A 14,805-nucleotide genomic window follows, 5' to 3' on the forward strand; every position below is an offset into this window, starting at 1 on the left:
GCAGGCAGATTCTCAACCACTGTGCCACCAGGGAAGCCCTTACCATTTTATTTTGAACCGTATTTTTTTAAAGAGATGTTTAGATATTTATCAAAACCTAAGTATATTTTTGATATGGATTTTTTCATCCTTCTGGGATAACAGTTTAATTTCATCATTCTAAGAAAAAAAAATAAATAGAATGAATAACCATCTATATACTGATGTAAGCAATTTGAACTAAATTTGCCTTCTAAGCTTTTTTTCCCCTCCAAAAAAAAAGCACAATTTAAAAAGTGCATATTGGGATAACAAAGCATCCCTCCTGTGGTGTTACACTGATTTAGTGAGTAAGAACCCTGATTTTAGAATTAAACTGATATGGTGTGTATCCTGGTTTTTGTATGTCTATACCTCTTAGTTTTATCACCAATAAGTTGTGATAATAATAGTATTAAACTCATATGGTTCTGGTGGGAATTAATGAAATTAATGTATAACAAAATTTTAGCCCAGTTCCTAGCACAGCGTAAAATACTCATTAAATGTTAGTATTTAGGACAGGCACACACACACACACACACACACACACACCTTCCACCTAATATTGAATGTGTTAAGTATTAGTTTTATTTGGTTATTATCATATGGTACTATTTTTGATATACTTTGGGAGTATCTAATATGAAGCCTAATTCTTGTCCTCAAGATTTTAACAGAGCTTAGTGTTTTAAAAGTATGGGATTTGACACAAGACTGACCTAGGATGGGATCCTGATTACCCCATATAGCAAGCAAAATACCAGTTTCTTCATTGGTAAAATAGTGAAAACTTTTCATCTGCCTTTGTGAGGATCAAATGAGATTCAGTTCTTAATTCAAAGGCTTCCACATACAAAATGCCAGATTTTTAGCTATTTGTAGTAGGGGGATGAGAAACGATATCATGTATATTTATGTAATATATGAAATAAGATGCATTTAGTACAATGTATGTTTTTCTCTCTTATAAAAACATATAGGTTCACTATACTAGAAAAATCAGACACAAATGTACAAAGGCAAAGATTAAAATATCATAATCTCATGACTCAGAAGTGACTACTCTTAATAGTTTATCTTCTCTTTATGCCTCTGCTTTCTACATATCTGCATATATATTTATGTTTTTTGCAAAAACTAGAAACATATTTTATATTGTCCATTCCCAAAGTATATTACTAAGGATTTTATTTTAGAAAGAAGGCACTGATGTTCCTCAAGTAATTTATAAAACTAAACGAAGTAAAGTTGGCATGGTCAAATGTGTTTGGAAAATGCTAGGGCAACAAAGTTAAATGAGTTTCTTTTTATTGTAGGACTTCACAGTACTTTTAATATGCTAATGAATGTTGTAATTTTCCAAACGTTGGCTATAATATAACATTTTCCAAACATAAATATCTTACTTTTTAAAGCAAATACATATGAGGATCACTTTGAACTAGTATTTTATAGAGCGTACTTTCAGAAACTGAGTCATACCTATTTTTGTATGCTTTCTTTTTTCAATTAACATTTTATCTTGAGTATTTTATTACTTTATTTTAAAAATAACATTATATTTAATGTCTGTGTAATAGTCCCTTATAATGAGGTGCCTATTTTTAATAACAAGTCCAAAATTTCTCTTTAGAATGAGTAATGTGGGTATTGAAAGTTTGAAATTCAAAAAGAGCAAGGCTAACGCAGCCTAAAAAAGCTTTAGGGAGGTACATGTGAACTGGAGGTGAGCAGGTGCTGCAGAAAAATATCGAGCCAAAGATATGTCAGGTGAAGCCATTTTTATATTCCTCTAGGAGGAATTGTTTCAAATAATTTCATGGCTGCCTGTCACTCTGAAGCAGATTCTGTTCTTTCCTATATAAATGATATTCCGACTGCTACATGCCTTTTTCTTTTGTTCAAGATCACTTTGAAAGGATAATTTTTCAACAAAATGATCTCAACTAGGAAGTTGCAAGGAGGAGGTTAGGAAAATTTATTCAGGCAGGCATTTTAATCAAAGAGGTATTTGTTAGAAATACAGTTAAAAGTGTAGTTGGCCAAGTCATACAAATAGTAACTTTTTTTCCCTTTGAGCTCTAGCCCAAGGCTTTGGAAATGAGTTATGAATGTAAATAAATACAAATCAACAGGAGTTCTGTTTTTATTTTTTCATTCGGAATTTCTGTACAATTTGAGAGCAACTTGCTGCAAGTTCGGCAGATGATTAAGTTTAACCTTGATCTTGAGCCAGCAAGATTGGCTTACTTTCTATCAGCAAGGGATGTAAATTTACTTGGACACATTTTAATTGGCATTTATGCAACATGTATACACAGATGCTGAATTCATTGAGAAATCCTGAGTGCCATCTGTTTAACTAGCTTTGCCCTCTATTAAAGTACATGATAAAATGAGACTGGAAATCTTTGGCTTGCTCTTATATTTATCTTACACTATACGGCATTTCCAAAGACCACCTTATTAGTGTTATACTCTGTTAGATAGTAATGATTACTAGAATAATCTAAAAATATACTTTATTTTCTCTTTCCCTTTATAAGGACTCTTTAAGACAGTTTTTCTTCTACCCTTTCCCTTAGTAAAAAGATTATGAAGTAGCTTTTTTAAGTTAAAAAATATGTATTTTTGTAGTTTAAGGTAATTTTCTTAGTAAAGCCACTGAGATTGCTGTGTATATAGAATTATAATTACTTTTTATCAAACTTATCTTCATAATAAATTTAATGTTTCTAAATTTTAAACGATTTTTAAAATAATCACTTTTATTCCCCCTGTAAAGTTTGACATACAAGCAAACTTTTTAAGATCAGTCCCCTCTTCCACATATAATCAAAATGCTAGATTGGACCCAGTTCCAAATGAAAGAGCTATTTGCCTTCCCTGGAAGATTTCGTGTAGGCAACAACAATATCCCATCATATCTACATATACAGAACTTGAAGGAAGAGCTGAAATTATTATACAAATTAATGGGGGGGGGCTTCCCTGGTGGCGCAGTGGTTGAGAGTCCGCCTGCCGATGCAGGGGACGTGGGTTCGTGACCCGGTCCAGGAAGATCCCACATGCCGCGGAGCAGCTGGGCCTGTGAGCTATGGCCACTGAGCCTGCGCGTCCGGAGCCTGTGCTCCGCAATGGGAGAGGCCACAACAGTGAGAGGCCCGCGTACCGCAAAAAAAAAAAAAAAAGAAATTAATGGGGGGGTGTTCCTCTTTAATCATGCAGTACCTTAATACACATTTGAAAAAAATCCAAAATATACATTGATTCATTGATGAGGCGTTAAGATTGGAATCAAATTACAACCATACTTTCCTGATATATTAAGTCTTTTACTTAAAAAAACCCCACTCAAACCCTCAAATTGTTTTTCATACATTTTCCTATTAAACTAAAGTAAGTATGCAGTCTTAGGAGAGCTGTCACTTTTTATATCTGTCATAATGACAGAATGAACCATTTATTTTATCAGTATAGGCCTTATATCTCTGTGACAGGTGGAGATTATGATGACATTGTCTTCAACCTAAATTCATGAGCCTAAGAATGAAATTCCTAAGCTTGAAGGTTTTCAAAACTGAAAGTAAACTATCAGATATAGTACCGAATTTTTAAATGGTTGTTACAGGAATGGGTTTTGTTAATTTCTTCATGTGGTTAATGCTTATTACAGTGACATTACTTAGTATATTAATATAATTCTCTCTTTACTGTTGGGTTTCTGGGACTGAGCTAGCAAGAAAACTACAAAATAAGCAACCCCTCCCCAGTGAACCACCTTGAGCAAATCCTGTGACTGACAAGGACTTTCCATTAAAGCCCCAGTTAAAACTGCTTCAGAAATACTCTAAATTCCATCTCAAATTCAAAAAACAATTTTTTTTTGCAATTAGAAGCTCGTCGTTATCTTTGGATTCTGTTCTAGTTGTCAGTAGATAATGATAGTCTAATTGGAAGTCAATGGGCTTTCTTAATCTATTTGGGTTGTAATAGCATTAAACCTTGCTGAACTCAGTTTTCCCATCTGTAAAATGAAGCAGACGTGGGCTAAAAAGATCACTAAGTTCCTTTTAATTAAAACATTCTATAATTCAAAACAATAAACATATGAAATTAGGTCACAGAGTATAGAGTGGGCTGCTTATCTTTTATCTCTCTCCTGCCTCCAAAGTATAAAACTTTAAAACATTTCACTAAATCCTTCTCTGTTGAATTCAGTTGAAAATCTACTAGAATTTTTCCTTTGCATTTAAGATGAAGCAGAGTTGTCTATTGAAAATCCACATCCATTTCCAGCAACATGGTTGGATCTTGAGCATATCATGCTAAGTGAGACAAGTCAGGCAGAAAAAAGACAAGTACTGTGTGATATCACTTATATGTAAAATCTAAAAAAGTCAAATTCATAAAAAACAGTAAGATTCTGGTTACCAGGGGTTGGGGGGTAGGGGATAAAATTGATGTTGTTTAATCATACAAACTTGCAATGAGCAGTAAATAAGCCATGTGATGTAATGCACAGTATAATGAATAGAGACAACAATGTTGTACTATAATTATGTAATGTGAAATATAGCTACCTTGGCAGTCATATTACAATATATTAAATGTATCAAAGTAGCATGTTGTACACCTTAAATTTACACAATGTTATATGTCAATATATTCAATAAAAGAATTCCACAGAGGAAAACAAAAAAGAAAATCCACATTCAACTTTATTTATTTGTAGCTTCTAACTAAAATTAAATCTTTTAGTGCATAATTATCTCTTACAGCTCCACCCTATAAAACTTTTACTTCATATACTAACCTTAACTGATTAAACTGCTCACACTGTCTATGTTGGTTTCAAATTCCTTTATGTACAGACTTCCAGTCTTTGAGGCCTAAGTTAAGAAGTGGGAAATGGGGTAGCAGGTATGAAATGCAATAGGAGCTGAAGAAAGAAGTAGGAAGGGAGCGTTGGCTGAGGAGTTCCCCTGGAGTCAAGTCCAACAGAGGGTTTCAACATTGGCAGCGTCATAGATGGAGACAGTTTTTCAAAGGCTCCCAGTAGTAGGAACTCAAATGTTTGTTGACTGAAATAAAATAAAAAATGAATAAACAAAAAGGTAGGCGATCAGTTAGATGGAGTTGGAAGATGAAGAGCAAGTAGCATTATTTTGTAAAGTCTGCTTGTAGGCTTGTATTATCACACTTCATGGTGAATACATGGCTAAAAGTTAGAGTTGCTTCAAAAATATTTCAGTTTTGCACATGTCAATCCCAAACTCCCTAACTTGATGATAACCTGGAAGTTTACGGTATAAATTTCTTTTTTATGGTAAAGATGATAAACTATCACATATATTAAGTCATTTAAATTGGAGGCAGTGTTCATGGATTAAAATGTTACGAACAGCTTCAAAATATGGAAGGTGCTTGCTCTAAATGTTTTCAGTAGTTCATTTTCTAGCCGTTAGGGTACAAAATCAAAAACCTACAAGAAATTTCTTGGCGGTTTTTTTTTTTATGTTTTTACTTTTATTTGTTATTTTGCTACCAACACTGAATTTATGTGACCATGTAATGCAGTTAGGCTATTTTAATTGCCAATCTTGTCTTTGAGCCAGCTCTTATCCTTGTTAGAAATGTGGTAATATGTTTATTTCAAGTGTTACTTAGATCAATTAATTATGGTTGTAGGAGCTGTCAGTTATTTACAATATTTGGGAGTAAAATCATGTCTCTTGTGTCACTTATCATATTGCAGGGTGCTTATTTCATCTTCTTCTATATTTAATTACCTTTTTCAATATGTCTACAATTCCCTCAAATTCTGGAACACTGTATAATTACTGGTTGTATTTTTTCTTTTATGGTTATGATGCTTTGAAATGCCTTTCTTTGATTCTTTTGTTTCTAAGCAAAGAGGAATAGTGTGATTTTTATTATTTAAATGTTAATAGTTTGATTAGTAAAGACAATAAAGTTACTAATTCTTAAAATGTTATACTTTCCATCAGAAATGATAAACCTAGCTGATTTTTCCTTATATGAAATGTTGGTCATGACCTTTATTTTTTTTGAAGTTAAAGAAGAAATTGGTATGCATAACTCAAGTAAAGACTTTTCTCTCTAGTTCTGCCGTTGAGAACACAAAAGAAAAAATTAATTTAATTTAGCATATCATTTGTTTGGTGACATTGGAACATTTAATGATATATATCACAGATTATTATATGTTCACATAAACTTCTCTTTTTAAACAGTGAATTTGAAAATGTTTAACCAAATAAAATAGCAAGTAAAAATATTATTGAGAGTAGGAACAATGTGATTTTTTTTAAGTTTATTTATTTTTTTATTAATTTTTATTGGAGTATAGTTGCATTACAATGTTGTGTTAGTTTCTTGCTGTACAGCAAAGTGAATCAGTCATACGTATACATATATTCACTTTTTTTTAGATTTCCTTCCCATTTAACAATGTGTTTTAAATTCCATTATTTCCTGCCTTTTGGTATTTAGGTCCAAAGGGCTATTTGATGTTTGCCATGCTTTTTTTGTTTTTTTTTTAAACATTTTTATTGGAGTATAATTGCTTTACAATGGTGTGTTAGTTTCTGCTTTATAACAAAGTAAATCAGTTATACATATACATACATCCCCATATCTCTTCCCTCTTGCATCTCCCTCCCTCCCACCCTCCCTATCCCACCCCTCTAGGTGGTCATAAGCACCGAGCTGCCGTGCTTTTTTTAAACTAGTAAATAATCCTTTACTTGACTTAGCTTTTTGCTCATGAAGACCTTGTGATTCCTCTATGATGTCTGCAAGTTCTGAACTTCATCTCTATTAAATTATAGGTCACTGTCAGTTAAAAATAATCATGTATTTAAAGTGGACCCTTTATATACTAGCCTAAGATATCTGTTAAAAGAGTCAAGAAAGCATATTTAGAGCTAGAAAAATTTATAATTTATCAGGATAAGGTACTCTTGCATCATTGTTGATAAAGAAAATATTCCTGTTTTGAAAATAAATGTGAATTTCAGCTATGTAGATTTTTAATGAAATTGAGGTCTTTGAGACTGAATATACATGATTAAGGATAGGAACACCAAATTAACTTAGCATTAAGTTCACTTTAAAAATCTTGATTTTACAGTGTGAAAAAATGTTGATTTTTGTCCATAAAATTTATAATATTGATTTTAGGCATCAAAGTTTTATGAGTATTTAAAATTATTATGTCAGCAATTGTGCCTTATTTTGTCAATTGAATTATTATAAATTTCAACTTAGAAGGTTATACACTATTAATAGTCAGTTTTTGTATATCCTTCCAGTAGTTGATAAAGGATACATGATTAAAATTGATAGCTAAGTTGTCATTCTTTGTTTAGTTTTTATTATAACTCTTAGTTAAAGAAGTGTTGATGATTGAGAGAGAACTTGTATTACATATATGTCAGGGAGCCTAGCAAATATTTAGAAAACAGACAAAAGTTTTATGATCATCAGAGATTTTATTGACTAGCTATAAACTACTTGGTTAAAAAAATAGTAACAACTTTTAGCACTTAGAAAATAAAAAAAGATTTTAAAATAGAAAAGCAGAAGTTAGAGCTGCTCCTTGTGGAAAAAAAAACCTTATACATTTGTTTAATTTACAAGAAATGTTGTTGTTCCGACTGGGGTCTGTTAAAGAAGAAAAGTAATCCCAAGCTGGCCAGCATTGCAGAGAAACTGAGAGATTTCTTTGTATTTATTTGAGCTCCTTAAAAGTAGCTAATGGTTTTATAGTTCTTTAAGTTGGTTGTAGGGTATTTTAAAGAACTGGTCAGCTAACCTGGTCCCAAGAGCCATTTGTTCCTCATTATAAGCAGAGGTCTTAAAATCTCCAGAGAAGCATTTGGCCCTCTTCACCCATGAGACTAGGTTTTTGCTTATTTGATTCCCATTTTGACTACTGATCATTTAAAATTGTACCTTGATCTATTGGGTCATAGATAATTTACTCAACCCAGTGAACATAATAATTACGTTTGGTTTGGATTGTTTAACTTCAAATTCTACAATTAAGCATATAAACCATGTTAGCATCAGCTTAAGTTTATGAAATTTAACCAAATTTTGTTCAAGGAAGATAATTCACGTGTATTCATGAGGTTCTGTACATGCTTTAGGTTGTGGCTCCCATTGTAATAGAGATGAGTTGCTAACTTCTTTAATGCTGGTGACTAGATTAGTGGGTGTGAGGGCTTAGCCATTTTAGAGCAAGTGGTCTTCAAACCAAAATACCTGTACATTTCAAAGGTGTATGGGGTATGGTTGTTTTACATTTTCCAGATTCTCACTCTCCCTATATATATCATTTCTAAAACTGAGGTACCTGAAAATGTCCTTGCTTGTGGATTCCCCTTAGGTTTTTATATTGATAGAGCAATAATTATTTTTATTGCATTGTTTTATCACGTTCAATATTTGTTTCTTTTGCATCTGATACTTCCTTAGGAGGCACACATTTTATATTATGTAAAACGCTGAGGGTTATTGGTAAAGATAACAATGGTTAATAAGAATTACAAAATGATTTGCTTTTCTACCAGTTTAATCCCTAGTACCTTAAGGCAAGGCTTGTTAGCATGACTCCAGCTATCAGCAAAAAGAGGTCTTAAACTTTGTCTGCCAAAGAGTCGAGGGCTGAGTGAACTCTCCCAAGGGCTGTGTAGTTTGTTAGGAAAAGGCAGCTCACACAGCTACACAATTGCATGTTTGTTATATTCCTTGGAGATTGAAAGCTCTGTTAGGTACTTGGCATTATTATTCTGAAGCCCCGGACAGCCAGTGATAGGGGAAGATACGAGGTATTAACAGATCTGAAACTTATTATGTTGGGTAATAGTAACAGTGATTTAGGGCAGATTGTCACCAATTAAAGACTCCTTTGTTTAGTTGCTATGTTTGTGTGTTTGTGTGTGTGTGTGTATGTGTGTGTGTGTATGTGTGTGTGTGTGTGTGTGCTATTTAGACTTAGTTTTTTCCTGTCACTTAAATATTCCTTTCATTGGGGGTTAGGGGGAGATGTTTATAATGGCCAATATTAATTATACTGCACTAAGATACATTAGGGAGAATAGTTTGGTTGGGTTTTTTTTCGGTTTTGTTTTTGTTTTTAAATCCAATAGCTATTTTCTCGGGCTCTTCCTGATTACTGGAGAGGTTTTAACGAGATCATTTTAAACTGTGAGGATTTTTCTCCCTTGAGACTGTTGCCATTAGACCCCCATAAAATCTGAAAACTGCTTTTAGACCTTCTGCTGTTTAGCTGCTGGCATGGAGCTTGAGAAGGTAAAGAAACACCTGGGGCTTTGTTTTTGTTTTTTAACAACCACCTTTGTTTCCCAGTAAATATTTTAATTAGAAAATATTCTAGTCTTACTCAGGCACTTCAAAAAATGCCTATGAAAACAAAGTATGAAAAATAGTTGTTTCAAGATCAGTCCTACTGTGTCCAGTCACTCATTTGTACAACGTTGAATCCATTTATTTAGTGCCTGACTTCAGGTCCTCATTTGTACAACCTTGAATCCTTTTATTTAGCGCCTGACTTCAGGTCCTCATTTGTACAACCTTGAATCCATTTATTTAGCGCCTGACTTCAGGTCCTCATTGGTACAACCTTGAATCCTTTTAGCGCCTGACTTCAGGTCCTCACTGGTACAACCTTGAATCCTTTTAGCGCCTGACTTCAGGTCCTCACTGGTACAACCTTGAATCCTTTTAGCGCCTGACTACAGGTCCTCATTTGCAATTGGGGGTGGCGGTGGAAGTGGGGGAGGTTGCACTTAGATTGTATAAGTTTATGGTTTTAGAAGCTGTAGTAATACAGGCCTCTTTTACGCATTATTTTAGAGGCAAGGAATGACGACTCCACATTTCAGTTCGAAATGACAGTGAAAGCTGGATGCATTTTGAAATGGCACAGAAGTGGAGTTCTCTTATAAACTGCCAAGGAGACAAACTCAGGTCTGAATATCTATCTATCTCCTAAAAAGCCACTAGGGTTTAGTGCTAAAAATGTAGGTTCTGGTATCCCACTGAATCCAGGTCCAAACCTGAATCCAGGGTTATCAACTTAACTAGCTACATACAATATAGCTATAGGAGCTGGGGAAATTTATGTACCCTCCCATATGTCAGTTTACTGCTAGACCTGAATTCCCCTGCTGGGCAGCCCCAGTTGGAGGAGTCAACATTATCCCCTTGATCTATTTTGCATGTTAAACCTTTGTCTAAAGTTTCAGTTGAACGAGGCATTCTGTGACAAAAGAGAAAAAAAGAAAGAAAGCAAGAAAGAAAAAACCCAATAAGTGCCTTGAAAGCATAGATCAACTATGTCTTGTTTATCTTATTAGCCACCACCTCCTAGTACAATAGTACTTTTATTGAATGAATGAACGAATGAGTGAATCACAAATAATCCTCAATAGTTTCATGATGCAGCATTTTCCCAGGGAATTTTACTATGCTTTAGAGATTTTGGAAACTTCTGACAAATGTGAATTTTCTGACTATTCTAATTATGTAATAACATTTATTATGCTATTGATTCTCTTATACATAAATAGTAAATTAAGCTTAATTGATGGCAGTCTGGAAAAATGCCCTAATGTTTTGAGTTGTCTTATTCTCTGAACAAATGACTAAGTGAGTTTTTATTAATTTGCTGCAACGTGTGGATATCAAAAACAATAATTCAGTTATTAGTAATCATATATATATCATATACATCACACATATACAGACAGGTATAATCACATATTTGTATATATAATCAAAATCAGTTAGTTTTGTGTCAGATTTTCAGTCAGTTAAAAATGATATGTATCCAACTAAATTAAACTTTGTCATCCTAATAGTTATAATATAATTAATCAAGAGATATGAGTGGGCAGTTGAGATTTGGAGTGTAGTAGCATAAAGGTCTAAACAGGTAAATATGAGTCCTGTGTTAAATACTAAGGGGCAGAATTTGAAACCATAGCATTTTTAATCAATAAAACAATTTTCATATTATTCTTCTCCTCTCAAATTATCAACTTTTACATATGTACACATAATTTCATAATATGGGTTTCTTATTTTCTATTCTCCTCATGGGAGGATTTGTCTGTATATTATCTCTCTGTCCTCTTATCCCTTAAAAAATGGCACGTTCAGTTCTTCAAAATCAGAAAACCTGGGGTATCACTGTTGACATCTTTCTCTCTTTCAGCTTCAACCCCTCAAGAAGTTGTTTTGATTTTTACCCCCAGTGTATACCTCTCCTTTCCCTTTTGTACCAAATCCAGTGTCATTATAATAGTAATAAAAATAATCATCATTCGTCCCCTTAATTACTACAATAGCCTTCTAATTGGTCTCTCCACTTCAGTTCTTATTTCCCTCTTCGTTTCATTCACAGAGCCACTAAAATGAATATTTAAATAGGATAGTTCCAGCTCTGCTTAAAAACCACAGAAGTGGCTTCTCATGGGAATTAAAATAAAAGCTGACCCTTTATCATGACTGCTGTGCGCAGCAGATCTGGCCTCTCCTTCCCCTGACAATCTCATGGTGCACCAGTGTCAACCTGTCCCACTAACCAGAGTCTGAGTCTCTTAAAGTTTTTTTCTTCAACCTGGATTATTTCCTATGCGTGCAATACACTTCCATAGGATAAGTTCTATTCATTTTTCAGGATTTAGTTGAACTGTTATTTAAATTATGTCCTTCATTAGTTTCTCACACAGCAATCCTATCCTTTCCTTCATGTCACGTATCACGATTGTAGCTGTGTATCTATGCATGTGTTTATTTGACTATTATCTGTCTCCTCCCCATACCTTGCACACCATGAACGTAGGACTTGAGCTGATGTTAGCGCTATTTCATATATAATACCCAGCATTCAGAAGGTGTATTGTAAATATTTATGTTCTGAATGCCTACTATGTCTTGGGCATTAATTCTAGGCACTGGATACATAGAGTGACAAAAACAAACTTCTCGTTCTCATGGAGCTGACATTTGAATACAAAAAGCCAGACAATAAATAGATAAGTATATTCCTTTGATCAAGGGAATATATATATATATATATATATATATATATATATATATATATACATATATATATATTTCTATTTAGCAGGGCGCTAAATAGAAAGTTGGATTTACAAAAGAAAGAACATGTCTCTCTTGCCCTAATCAGGGTCCCATACCTCAGATAGTCTCATTGTATCTGTGTTTTTTTAACCCTGCCAGGCTACTCCTGAATATGACTTTTGCTCTGGCACTTAGAAACCCTCATCAATGGCATTCTTTGTCCTCCTTTCCATTTGTACTGGCAGCTGAGAATTTGGCAATTCCTCACATAGTGACTAATAGTAATACTTCTTTGCAGATGTAATGCACATATAAATGGCAAGTCCTGTACAAACACTAAATAATTAGTCTTCGTAATAACCCTAGCAAGATGGAGTGTAAAATTTTCTGTTCTGTACGGAAATAACTGAGTCATTGTGAATATACCTATTAAAATCATAGCATAGTGGTGGGATACATGGGGTGATTCTAAAACCCCTGACTTCTGTTTTTGACTCCTAAATAAACGTTATCTACAAATAATACTTTATCAAATGGTGTTTTACAAAAGCTGCATTCTTCATTAATAAATCCACTTAATTTATAGTTGAAAGTGTATACAAATCAAACATCTAGTAAGCTACTGGCATCTTTAAGTGAGAACATATGATTTTGGCAACCTGACTAACTTTGGGAGTTCATTTTTTTATGATCTACCAGATTGCAAGTCTGCTGAATATTAACTATTTAAATGTTGATCCTTATTGAGGTACGCCTTTCTCTGGAATGCATCATAGGTTTTAACGTAAATCTAGCATGCCAAACTTCACCCCTTTGTCTTGATGACTTGGTGTCAGTGTAATACACTCTAGGGTACATCTTGTAGCACACATGATTCCTGAAGTGAAATAATGAAACCAGGAAACATTGACAGCAGAGAGCTGTGAGCGCTTTTCCTAGGAAGTGTCATTATGCTGTCCATGTTTCTGCAAAATGGGAATGTGGTTTAAGCTTGGACCCAACCTGGAAGTAATTCTAATCACTGAAAGAGCAAGGATGGGGCTTCCCTGGTGGCGCAGTGGTTGAGAGTCCGCCTGCTGATGCAGGGGACACGGGTTCGTGCCCCGGTCCGGGAAGATCCCACATGCCGTGGAGCGGCTGGGCCCGTGAGCCATGGCCGCTGAGCCTGCGCGTCCGGAGCCTGTGCTCCACAACGGGAGAGGCCACAACGGTGAGAGGCCACAACGGTGAGAGGCCCGCGTACTGCAAAAAGAAAAAGCAAGGATGGCTTTCCCCCATTGCTGCCGCCCAGCAGAACACAGAGGCGTGCAACTGTGTTTAAGCCTGTTCCTCCATCATATGTTGTTTAAAACAAAACCCAATAAATAGCTATTAATTACTTTCATTTTGGTAATAACTTATCTTTCTATTTGCAAGGCTTTGTATTCAGTGCTAGTTAAGACTGAGTGATGTTTGACATCCATCCATACTATATCACTTTTTCAGAATGTATAATTTTTTTTAAAAAAAGTACTGCTTTCCTAGGGTAGAGCATAGGAGGTTTGTGAATCTTGAAAAGCTGCAGTAGTTGAGAAAATAAGTGCTTTTACTAGCATACTGTCTTCCAGGATCTTAACCAAAGTATAATTTAAGGTTTCAAAATAAAGTTGCATGCTACAAAAAACACAAGTGGAAGATGACATAATTATTGAAGAGCATCCATAGATCTTTTCAGTGTCAAATTTTAAAAAGTAAATATGTACGCTTTAGGAAATGATCATGACTAAATCATAACTTTATACAGAATTGATGTGTGCATGCATCATTTTAAATATCAAATGCCTTAGCTTTAGAATATGATGCTATAAAATAGATAATACTTCATGAAAGATTATTTTATACATTATCATTTTAGTTTTTTTTTTTTAATGGGTTAAAATATCTTTCTGGACATTCATCCCTTTGGTTGGAATGCTTTTAAACATTTGGAATTATGATTTTATTTTAAGAAATGTTAAGGAGTTTTGAAAAACATTTTACGCCAGATAACACTTTGCTCTTCTGGGTAACGCTGTGAGCTTAAAAAGTAAGAATGCAAATAGTTACGCCTTTATGATATGCTTCCTTGGCTGGCTCCTAAAGCATATATCTTAATACAAAATAACCTGCAATAAACCCTATTGTATTACCATTTCCTGACAGGGTGAAGATTAATGTTGTTTCTTGACCTACCTCTCCACTGATGTAAACTGTGCTGCAAGGGAAATACAAATGTTATAGCACGGGTGCCAAGCACCCAAGTATGTGCTCAGTACAGATGTGTTAAATGAAAGAATAATAGTTATTTTAAAATGAAATACAACTTACTTATGTTAAGTAGACATTTAGATAACGAACTAAAAGTATCAAAGAAGTGAGTAATACAATCTCTGCTAGTTAAAGACAATAGAAGTGATTAGTGATTTTGAAAGCAGTTGAAGTGGTACATTGTAACCGAGGCAGGCTGTCTCTGAGCATCCTTAAAGCTGTTGCCTTTGGGAATACACTTCCACATTTATTTTCTCCTCAAATATGTCCCGTTTTTAAGGGTTTCATTCATTTTTTTCCCTTCCCCTGTCAACTGCTTACTACTATTTGCTGCGAGGTTTCATTGATAAAAGTTAT

General features: G+C 34.2%; 1 protein-coding gene across 10 annotated transcripts in view; it reads left to right on the top strand.

Annotated features, from left to right (window-relative positions):
• Positions 1–14,805, top strand: part of ROBO1 (roundabout guidance receptor 1) — a 403,232-nt gene that overhangs the window by 236,625 nt on the left and 151,802 nt on the right. The window contains exon 1 of one of the 10 annotated variants that reach the window (XM_032630736.1): positions 9,968–10,041. The exons of the other annotated variants lie outside the window; for them this stretch is intronic. The gene's annotated coding sequence lies outside the window, so the exon portion shown is untranslated. Of the gene's footprint in view, positions 1–9,967; positions 10,042–14,805 lie in introns of those variants that run through there. 10 annotated transcript variants of the gene reach the window in all.

This window comes from Phocoena sinus, chromosome 4 (genome assembly GCF_008692025.1).
Source record: "Phocoena sinus isolate mPhoSin1 chromosome 4, mPhoSin1.pri, whole genome shotgun sequence".
Taxonomy (NCBI): Eukaryota; Metazoa; Chordata; class Mammalia; order Artiodactyla; family Phocoenidae; genus Phocoena; species Phocoena sinus.